This window comes from Salvelinus alpinus, chromosome 2 (genome assembly GCF_045679555.1).
Source record: "Salvelinus alpinus chromosome 2, SLU_Salpinus.1, whole genome shotgun sequence".
Classification (NCBI taxonomy): domain Eukaryota; kingdom Metazoa; phylum Chordata; class Actinopteri; order Salmoniformes; family Salmonidae; genus Salvelinus; species Salvelinus alpinus.
Genome location: NC_092087.1, coordinates 43,698,253 through 43,710,364, shown reverse-complemented (window position 1 = coordinate 43,710,364; position 12,112 = coordinate 43,698,253). Strand labels below are relative to the sequence as shown.

The following is a 12,112-nucleotide window of genomic DNA, read 5'->3' as shown; positions in this document are numbered from 1 at the left end:
TCTTTCAACGTGTACCTGGCAAGACCCGGCTACTGCTCCTGCTTGGTGTGTTGCTTGGTGTGTCCACAGTCCTATGTATTCGTCTGTGTGTCCCCAAGGACCTCCTCTCGTGTATAATAAAGGTGGCGTTTACAGAATACTCACTGTGTGTAAGGCTTTTATGTTATTTAACTTTAGGATATAGTCAAACCGTACTAAAGCAAGTGTGTTTCCTGGTCCATCTCTTCCGCTACGAAAGAGAGGGTAAAAGGGGTACCTAATCAGTTGCATAACAGAATGCATTAAACCAAAATGTGTCTTCTGCATTCAACGCAACCCCTCTGAATCAGAGAGGTGCTTCCTTATTCGACATCCAGTGAGCAGTTGTTGTTGGAGGTTAACTGCCTTGCTCAAGGGCAGAACGGCATATTTTTCCACCTTGCTGGCTCGGGGATTTGAACCAGGGACCTATCAGTTACTGGACCAACACTCTTGACCGCTAGGCTTAACTGCTAACGGGGAGATTAAAGGAATAGTTTCACCCACATTTCTAAATTAAATACTTTGAGGGAAGGGTTGATAAGCCAGGTCAAATGGGAGTGACCCGTCAGCCAAAGGGTCACATTTACATTTACATTTAAGTCATTTAGCAGACGCTCTTATCCAGAGCGACTTACAATATTTCTGTATACTATCTGCTGCTGTTGTGCCCTTGAGCAAGGCACTTTACCCCTTAGTGCGCATGAGCTGCTCCCAGCCTGTGATGTGTGTGTTGTATGTCAGGTTGGACACTGACAGAATGTCTGTGCAAATTCCCAATAAAGCAAGTATGGTAAAATGAAGGCCAGATTATCTATGGTAGCTGTGCATGTAATGTATCTAGTCCCAAAGTGGCTGCATGGTTCTAAGTGGCTCTGGTGAAGTTAAGTGTAAATGAGGACTTGGTGGACTGTATATTCTTTAGGTTAGGTTTTACTTTGTGTTCGCTCCTGTGTGCCGGTAAGGGCACAGATGACAGACAGGTAGGATTCCAGTTGAGGTGGCTTAATAATGCTGAAGATGCACAGGCACGGAACAGCACCACAGAGAGTATGTAGTATAGATGGGCTAAGACACTGTAACGCTCGTCCTCCTCCTCGTCTGAGGATGAGCAAGGATCGGACCAATATGCAGCGTGGGTTGAATACATCATAATTTTAATAATAATAATAACGAAGACGAAAATACACTTGAACAAACTACAAAATAATAAACGACGTGAACAGACCTGTACTTGAGAACATAAAACAAGAACGCACGAACAGGAACGTACGAACGCACGAACAGGAACGAACGAACGAACGAACGAACAAACAAAACAGTCCCGTGTGGCACAAACACTGACATAGGAACAATCACCCACAAACAAACAGTGTGAACAGCCTACCTTAATGGGGTTCTCAATCAGAGGAAACGTAAAACACCTGCCCCTGATTGAGAACCATATCAGGCTAATTGAAGAGAACCCAACATAGAAACACATAACATAGAATGCCCACCCAGCTCACGTCCTGACCATACAAAACAAAGACAAAATAAAGGAAATAAGGTCAGGAACGTGACAGACACTTAGTAGTCTGGCAACTTGCTTCAACCAAAGTGTGTGTGTGGTCTGCAAGTAAGGAGATAAATAAAGATACTATAGTGAATGATTGAATACAATCTCCAATTCACATCACATATAAACAATATGCATGGCTATAAAATGACTGATTACTTAATGCTATGCAGGACCATACAGAGCAATAAAACGTGACCCTGACTGCACTAATTTGAGATCATAGGGGTGCCGCCGCAGGTGTACTACAAAGCATAGCACCATCATTTTCAATACAGGGCTACAATTGCACAATGAACTTGAATACCTCTAAACACTGAAATACAATGTAATACCATACACGTATACAATTACAGAGCATATAAACAATGCACTCGGGGACATTATCCTATAAAAACACAGGGTTAAATGTCCGAAATGACATGACAACCAAAACAGAGCTAGCCAGCATACAATAGTAAGCTCACAGAATAAACTACTAATTAGCATAACCATAAATATGACATTATCGTCGCAGAGTGCATCTTAAGACATAAACTACATGAAAGATATGAAATACAGTACCAGTGAAAAGTTTGGACACACCTACTCATTCAAGGGTTTTTCTTAATTTTTTTTACTATTTTCTACATTGTAGATTAATAGTGAAGATATCCAAACAATGAAATAACACATATGGAATCAGTAACCAAAAAAGTGTTAAACTAAGCAAAATATATTTTAGATTCTTCAAAGTAGCCACAGCTATGCACACTCTTAGCATTCTCTCAACCAGCTTCATGAGGTAGTCACCTGGAATGCATTTCAAGTAACAGGTGTACCTTGCTAAAAGTTATTTTGTGGAATTTCTTTCCTTCTTAATGCGTTTCAGCCAATCAGTTGTGTTGTGACAACGTTGGAGTGTATACAGAAGATAGCCCTATTTGGTGAAAGACCAAGTCCATATTATGGCAAGAGCAGCTCAAATAAGCAAAGAGAAACGACAGTCCACCATTACTTTAAGACATGAAAGTCAGTCAATGCGGAACATTTCAAGATCTTTCAAACTTTCTTCAAGTGCAGTCGCAACAACAATCAAGCGCTATGAGGACCGCCACAGGAAAGGAATAACCAGAGTTACCTCTGCTGCAAAAGGATGATTTCCTTAGAGTTACCAGCCTCAGAAATTGCAGCCCAAATAAATGCTTCACAGAGTTCAAGTAACAGACACATCTCAACATCGACTGTTCAGAGGAGACTGTATGAATCAGGCCTTCATGTTCGAATTGCTGTACAGAAACCACTACTAAAAGACACCAAAAAGAAGAAGAGACTTGCTTCGGCCAAGAAACACGAGCAATGGACATTAGACAGGTGGAAATCTGTCCTTTGGTGTGATGAGTCCAAATTTGAGATTTTTGGTTCCAACCGTCTATGTGAGACACAGAGTTTAAAGAATGATTAATCTAACTTTTGATGTGGTTGAACCTTTGATGTCTCACCTGCTTGTCAAGACCAAGCAAGATGAACATGAAGAAGAAATATATGTACCACAGCTGAGGTAAAGGCAACCGCATGAGGATAGGCTATGAACGCCAGGCCAGAACCTGTAGCAATGTGGAAACATGCACTTCCTCATTTTCATACATACATAAATAACCATCAATTATGGAAGTATTGTTACATATGTAAGTTAGTGTTGGCCTGGTCCCAGATCTGTTTGTGTTGTCTTGCCAACTCCTATGGTCATTGTCACAGGAAGTTGGCAAGACAGCACAAACTGATCTGGCACCAGACAAGGAAGTTAGTGGTACTCTTACCAGATGCTGTAACTTCAGAAATGAGCAGCCCCTGTTCATATGACATGAAGCCCAACACAGAGAAGATAGCAAACCCAGCAACAAAGCTTGGATCGTCCATTCACCAAATACACTACGAATGTGTCCACCTAAATGAGGTAAAACTGGTATGAAAAGGTAAGATCAGCTCAGGTCAAATCTCATAGATTGAACTTCTTCTGTACAGGAATTCAAATAACTACATTTTAGATAAGCTAAAACTTCAGAGAATGGACAATAAAGAAGAGAAGGCAGAACCATGCTAGCCTTAACAGCCAAATGCAGACATTTTTATATCAATATCAAATAATTTATGGGTAACAAGTAAGTACCTTACTGTAATAGAGTTCCATTAAAATGGGCAAAAATAGCTTATTAGCAAAAAAATATGACTCAAGTAAGAATTTTGCTAGAAGTCTCTGGGTGTGGTCTGAGTGGAGAAGGGACAACTGAAAACTAGCTGGTATTGGCAGAGAGGTTTAGTTATTGGTCTATAAAAAATATACCACATGGTGATCTCACCATGGAAAGCCAAAACTCCCGCCCATGCAAACCTGCTGATTAGAAGGTCATGTGTAGATTATATTTTCAACCAGCAACTATCAGGAAATATCACTGAACATTCATGGAACGTCCTCTGAACGTTACTAAAGTTTTCTTGTGGTTTTTATGGAAAGTTTTCTTTGTGTTCTGAGAAAGGAATTTAAAACTTATTGATGTTAAAGGTAGACTCAGTGATATGACGTAGATGCAGAAAGTAAACCGCATAGTGGGTCAATTTCCGCAACTACTAAGAGTTGACGCGTGAGGCTCAACATCTCCACTGTTGTGGTCCCGTGACTACCACGCTATGAACAGCCTAAAGTGAACCCGTGCGCATGCGCAGATAGTGTGTGTGTGACCGTGTGAGAGCAAAGTCTTGCATCTCGCTCATCTCAATATCTGCGGTGCTGCTCGTGGCAACGTCATTTCGCTGAGTCTACCTTTAATGTGAAAAATGTTTATTTTTAGAACAATCCCAGAATATTGCCAAGAACTGACATAAAAGAGAACCATACATTCTTTGAACGTTCTGAGAACATCACTTAAATCACAAAATTTTTGAGAATGTTCCCAGAATGTAGTAAACATATTACATTAAATATAACCACATGGGAATTTGTTTGGAATGTTCTGTGGAAGTACTGAAATTCCCACACAAGAACATTGTTTCTTAATGTTCTCGGAACAATATGCGAACATTACTTTAAATATAACCATGAGAAAACCTGTAGGAAACGTTATGCTGAAGTATTGAAATTCCCACCGTAGAACGTTCTGAGAAACATATGGTTCTCAGAACGTTATGCGCTAGCTGGGTTACATCTGTCTCATCCTGCCAAAGGACATCTGCTGTTTTATCACCACATACCAGACACACCTCATTACCTCTCCTTAGACTTACCGATTGACTCAGCAGGACATGAAGAGAGGAAAATACTTAAATGATCAATTTCACACCTGGGTTGGCCTGGATCAATGTTAACGCTGTCACCCAATATTATGCGTTTTTATTTTTCTTGCCTAGGCATACAAGATAAGCTTGGTTATTATGTATGGCTTAATGTTGTAATAAAACAGCAATAAATAAGTTAAATAAATGGTCTTTCACTAAAGGTAAAGTTTAAAGTTTAGATAAAAGCATCTGCCAAGAGGCAAATATTGTTCTAATGATATAACAATTGGTGTGAGTGAAGATGATCTTCAACACACATTTCTGATTGCTGCTCTGGGTAGACACCCAAAGGATTTGGTTTTATATCTGGCTTCAGTGACATCTCAACAGGACACAGTGACATGGACTTCAGACAGCCGAGACAAACTTTCTCAAGCAAGATACTATGTATCAGAATTGTAACCCTGACCAAGGGACGGGGCGCCAAAACAAATCAATTGGACAGGCATTTGATTTCCATAGGGGGCACGTTTTTTTTCCACGGGACCTGCTACACATTTTTTTCATGGGTTTTAAAATAAAGACGTAATTTAACTGTAAAAATGTTGTAGAAATTACCACCAGGGACACCTGAGGTCAATACTAAATGAATCATTATTTATTAACAGCAAGCTGGAAAGGTCACAGTCAAACAGATGCATAAAATACCAGTCTGAAGTGAGCTCCACCGGGGCAGTCCTGTTAGTTCTCTTATATACTGCTTACACTGACAAGTTATATTTGCATGATTTAGCTTATTCATTATTCATCATTAATTCATCATTAACGTTTGTTGCATGTATGTGATTGACTAATACCGCACGAGGCTTCTTCTCTCCAAGCTGAGACCTTGAAACTGAGATATTCCCACGGTACTGCTGCCCTTCCATGCACCAGTTCCGGAGGTCTACGTCACCGGCCTCTAGGCATCACTGAACTGTCTCATTACACACACCTGATTCCAATTCCCCTGATTAGTAATTGTATATATAGTTGAAGTCGGAAGTTTACATACACCTTAGCCAAATACATTTAAACTCAGTTTTTCACAATTCCTGACATTTAATCCGAGTAAAAATTCCCTGTCTTATGTCAGTTAGGATCACCACTTTATTTTAAGAATGTGAAATGTCAGAATAATAGTAGAGAGTGATTTATTTCAGCTTTTATTTATTTCATCACATTCCCAGTGGGTCAGAACTTTACATGCACTCAATTAGTATTTGGTAGCATTGCCTTTAAATTGTTTAACTTGGGTCAAATGTTTCGGGTAGCCTTCCACAAGCTTCCCGCAATAAGTTGGGTGAATTTTGGCCCATTCCTCCCGACAGAGCTGGTGTAACTGAGTCAGGTTTCTAAGCCTCCTTGCTCGCACACACTTTTTCAGTTCTGCCCAAAAATGTTCGATGGGATTGAGGTCAGGGATGGCCACTCCAATACCTTGACTTTGTTGTCCTTCATCCATTTTGCCACGATATTGGAAGTATGCTTAGGGTCATTGTCCATTTTGAAGACCCATTTGCGACCAAGCTTTAACTTCCTGACTGATGTCTTGAGTTGTTGCTTCAATATATCAACATAATTTTCCTGCCTCACGATGCCATCTATTTTGTGATAGTGATAGTCCCTCCTGCAGCAAAGCACCCCACAACATGATGCTGTCACCCCTGTGCTTCAAGGTTGGGATGGTGTACTTCGGCTTGCAAGCCTCTCCCTTTTTCCTCCAAACATAACGATGGTCATTATGTCCAAACAGTTCTATTTTTGTTTCATCAGACCAGTGGACTATGATCTTTGTCCCCATGTGCAGTTGCAAACCGCTTTTTTATGGCCGTTTTGGAGCAGTGGTTTCTTCCTTGCTGAGCGGCCTTTCAGGTTATGTCGATATAGGACTCGTTTTACTGTGGATATAGATACTTTTGTACCTGTTTCCTCCAGCATCTTCACAAGGTCCTTTGCTGTTGTTCTTGGATTGATTTGCACGTTTCACACCAAAGTACGTTCACCTCTAGGAGACAGAACACGTCTCCTTCCTGAGCGGTATGACGTCTGCGTTGTCCCATGGTGTTTATACTTGCATACTATTGATTGTAAAGATGAAGGTGGTACCTTCAGGCGTTTGGAAATTGCTCTCAAGGATGAACCAGACTTCTGGAGGTCTTGGCTGATTTATTTTGATTTTCCCATGATGTCAAGCAAAGAGGCACTGAGTTTGAAGGTAGGCCTTGAAATACATCCACAGGTACACCTCCAATTAAGTCAAATTATGTCAATTAGCCTATCAGAAGCTTCTAAAGCCATGACATAATTTTCTGGAATTTTCCAAGCTGTTTAAAAGCACAGTCAACTTACTGTATGTAAACTTCTGACCCACTGGAATTGTGATACAGTGAATTGTAAGTGAAATAATCTGTCTGTAAACAATTGTTGGAAAAATTACTTGTGTCATGCACAAAGTAAATGTCCTTACCAACTTGCCAAAACTATAGTTTGTTAACAAGAAATGTGTGGAGTGGTTGAAAAACGAGTTTTAATGACTCCAACCTAAGTGTATGTAAACTTCCGACTTCAACTGTATGTGCCCTCTGTTCACCATTGTCTGGTCAGTTATTGTTCCCATGTCCGTTGGTCTTGTGAGTACCTGTGCTTGTGGTTTCGGTTTTCGTGCTGCGTGTATTGTGAACTCGTTATTACGGATCTCGTCCCTTGAATTGTTGTGCACTTGTTATTACGGGTCTCGTCCCGTGTATTGCTGTGCATTTGTTATCATAGGTCTCGCCCCGTGTAGTGTATTGCGGGTTTCATCCTGTGTATATATTAGAGGTTTTACCTCGCTCTTTTGTTTGGGTTACATTCCTGTGTTTTTGTATATGTGTTTGTTTTGGGCTTCATCCCCGTGCTTTTTCATGGCATGTGGTATATTTTGGGTGGAGTATTAAACCCCCCCCATTTACAAATTCCTGCACCTGTCTCCAATCATTTATACAATGTGACAGATATCCCTTTCCGTTCTCAAAACAATGTTCTGGGCGTACTGCCAAATTGCAGAATCTGATAACGAGGATTCCTCCCAGGCACGATCAATCAGTCACTTGCATGAACCCAGTCAAATTGGTTATTAGAAAAGCACAAACATAAAATTTTCCTGAAGTTACAGCCAGTAATGATGTTTTCATCTGATTGTCAAGCAAATCACTTTAAAAAGTAGGTTAACGTCAAACAATCGTCCAAAATAATTCCAGCAGTTGAACAGTGCATCGTGTGAACCCACCAACCATGTTTAAAAACCATGTTGTTTTAATTCCGTTTTTTCTGGTGTTGCTGCAGCATCCTGAGCACCCCTACTTCCCGCGGCTATGGCACCAACTCTCCTTCAATTTGGAATGGGCTGAAACTATCTCACCGGAGAGAGCATCCAAGTGAGCAAAACAGCACCCCTCTGTCTTACTATATGTATGACATGCCTTACTCTTTTTGGCCAGACAGCATCAGATACATGGACTACACATACTGAGACAGAGGGGCACTGTTTCACTCGCTCGGATGCTTTATTGTTTTCTGTGCGCATCTCGGTTAAATAAATGATCAATGGGCAAGGAGGTACGGTAAGGCATGTCAGGTCTAGGGGTGACCACATGTCCCTGATTGTGTGGGACAGTCCCGCATTTTGTCCCTTTTTTCCCACAACCAAACAATCATGTACCGCACTTTATCAACAAATTCAAACACCAAAACAATATTGATTTGTCCTGTATTTCAGTCAGACATTCCAACCGGTCTCTTGCAGTCAGGTTGCACTTATGAAAATATATATATCATAAGGATGTGGTAGCTAAGCCTACTGGTCATATTAAACACTTCTCCAATTGTTGTTGAGATCTGATATTCTGCGCAGAGCAGAGAAAGACCAATTTCATAGGCAATTGTCAACCAATCCTATTTCTCAAATAATTTAGGGCTAAATTCCAGCTAAACTTGAAAAGGACAGTAGGCCTAACTACTTACAAAAAGCGCGCTTCTGATGAAGAGCTACAAAAGTAAATGGGTGTATTATACTGAAGGAGAGCCTATAAGGTAATTTAATCAAATGTGAGGCTTTCCATGCTCATTAGTGGCTCATTCAACATACAGTATTTGCTGCTACCTCATTCAATCCCATTTTAAAAGTCTCCCTAACTGATTTACATTCCCTGAGACCAACCAGAAATGTTTCATTGGCCAAATATTTTCATAAGGCCACACATGTGGTCTCTCATTTCTACATCCCCAAATTTTGCACAAGGCAAAAGAGTAGGCTATAGGTGCGCTTCAATTGCTTGTTCAGTGCAATGGACAACAGCGGTGTATTGCTGCCAGAGCCACCCATTCCTCACAATGGTGCTTGTTTAGTAGGCCTAAAGTTACATCAAAGCTGAATCAATGTCTTGGAAGATCGCATAATGATTCATTTGATTTCTACATAACATAATAAAATATAATAGCATAGTATAACTTCACTGTTGTTACACTAAAAACACCACCTAATTTCTCATGAGATGTATAGGATGGTTAGCTAAATAGTCAAAAAAAAAATGAATGGGCCAAAACTTAACAGAGTGTGCCAGTGGTGTGCATGTAAGTGTATGCACAGCTGTGTTCTAGAATATTGGACAGTTGGCTTTCATACATTTTGAATTCTCAGCGCAGCTCAAGCAATTTCTCCAAGTGTCAACACATTCAAATGACTAGAGGATGAGTACCAGAGCCGCGTTGGTTGGGAATTTGGGCTGTGTGTCACCTGCAGATTGTGGTCTCAGAGCCGCATAGCTACGTCAACAGCATCCGTGGACTATGGTTTACACTTCAGGCCTGTCCATAACGCTGGCCCTGACCATGAATAATGTATAATTGGCTCCAGAGGCTTCACCTTCAAAATGTGTTGGTATAAGCCTTAGACCAATTTGTGTCTTGTTCTGGATTAATCAAGCATTCTTATCTCTACTTGATTGATTAAATAACACATCTTTAATTAAATAAATCCTTTGGATATTGACTTAACTGTAACTCTCCAAGATGGTCTAAATCAAACACTAATCCCTGAGAACAGCCTTCAGGACTAGGGTTGGGTTGGACAACCTGCCTTCCTCAACACTGTTTTACAGACAGACATATTGAGATGTTTTAGATATCATATTATAAAGAGAGAATACTGTAGTTGTCCAGTTCAGTGGTAAAGTGCAGTTCCACGGGGCCCCGCATGGTCCAAGCAAGGGGGCAGAGAGAAAAATGTGCGGTTTTATAGATAAACTAATGCTATTTTACCTTTTTTGCCGTGAGGCTAGGTTAAAATGTTGCCAGGACCAGCAAGGGGAGTGGGCCCGATTATTTCCTTGGGCTGAATTCGCCCAGAATTCATTGCGACACTCCTCCACCGGGCTGACTCCTTTCCAGTGTGTTCTGGGTTATCAGCCAGCCCTGGATCCGTGGACTCCGAGACAGACCTAAGCTCCTGCGGTGGACGAGTGGTTCAGGCACGGTATGGAACGATGCATACGTGAAACTCCAGCGCGCCGTCAGAAAGAGCAGCCGGATCGCCACCTTAGTGAGGCTCCTGTGTTCCATCCTGGTGACCGCGTCTGGTTCTCTACCAGGAACCTCCCGCTCAGCCTGCCCTGTAAGAAGCTGAGTCCCCAGTTTGTGGGGCCATTCAAGGTCCTCCGAAGGGTCAACAAAGTAACTTACAGATTACAACTCCCCACTAACTACCGGATCTCTCATGTTTCCCTCCTCAGGCCGGTGGTTCCTGGTCCTTTGGCTGATGCCGTCCCCCACGACACCCATCCACCTCCCTTGGGTATCAAGGGGAGCCCCGCCTATGCCGTCAGATCACTCCTGGACTCCCGACGTCATGGGGGTCGGCTCCAAAACCTGGTGGACTGGGAGGGGCACGGTCCAGAGGAGAGGTGCTGAGTTCCAGCAGACGACATTCTAGATCCCACATCATCCGAGAATTTCACCTTCGCCATCCGGACCAGCCCGCTCCTCGCCCTCGGGGCCGTCCTCCTGGCCGGCATCATCCTGCGACTGGAGCCACGTGTCTGGAGGGGGGGGGGGGGGGGGGGTGTACTGTCACGTCAACTCCTGCTCCGGCGCTTGACGTCGCAGGTCTACTAATCACCGGTCCTTGCAACCCATCATTATGCACACCTGCGCCCTATCATGAGACACACCTGAACTCCATCACTACCCTGATTATTCCCCCTTTATCTAGCACTCCCTTGCATCACTCTTTAGGCAGTATTGATTCAGTTTTTTGTGACTCTCCATGTTCGTTATTATTAAACTCACCATCTGCACCTACTTCCTGACTCCCGGTGTCTGTCACAATAAAGCAAACATTATCCCTCAGGTCTAGCACAGCAAATACTTAAATTGTTCAAGCATATGTTGCAGAACAGTGAGTTGACAAGCCACTGACAGAGTTGACAACAGATAGTCTACTCAAAACAGACATATTTTGGCCTCTAAAAATCGAATTTCAATAGGCCTACAAACGTTTATAGAATATGGAAAATGATTCATTTGAAAATCCCGAATAGAAACATAATCATTCTATCATCTTTTTCAGCACTCTGACAGAGTTGACGTTAGACAAAAATCTGATGGAGTTGGGGCTTTATAGAGTTGACTTATTTATTTGAATTTTTTAAAGTGGTACACAGTAGCAAAACAAAATCTCAGTTGCTTTATGGCTCGACAACCTAATAAAATCAAAATGTATGGTGATTCCAATATTGTTTGATTAAATCTATCAAAAGTAGAGAACTTCACAGATCATGAGTGGGCTTGTTGCACTACAATGCGGACATGAATAATGGGACCTTATGGTATAATTGGCGATGCTCATTCCTGAAGAAGTTTGGATTTTAGACAAATCTCCGGACACGTATTTTAGGAATAACAGTTTTGAGAGAGATATTATTTAAAGTCACAGAGGGCTATTGCAAGAAACTACATAAGATAATTGTTCAGTTAATATCCATTATTACTTTTTTGGAGAGTTTGAAATTGGGATCCTTTGCTTTGGACAAGGGCATTTCCAGGCATAGAGTCTATTGGAAATTAATAATATTTAAGTATTTAGAAAATTCCAAAAACAAACAGGAAAAATTGAAAAAAAAAAATTCTCTGCAGGACAAGGATTGTCCCCGACTTTCGAGAAAACCTGAGCTAATTTTCTGCTATTCTACACGTTTTGCCATGAGG

General features: G+C 41.5%; 1 long non-coding RNA gene across 1 annotated transcript in view; it reads left to right on the top strand.

Annotated features, from left to right (window-relative positions):
- Positions 1–11,632, top strand: part of LOC139550916 (uncharacterized) — a 45,864-nt gene extending 34,232 nt beyond the window's left edge. Inside the window, exons 2-3 of the long non-coding RNA XR_011670152.1 lie at positions 10,189–10,520; positions 10,639–11,632. This is a non-coding gene — a long non-coding RNA (uncharacterized lncRNA). The remainder of the gene's footprint in view (positions 1–10,188; positions 10,521–10,638) is intronic.
- The last annotated feature ends 480 nt before the right edge of the window (positions 11,633–12,112 follow it).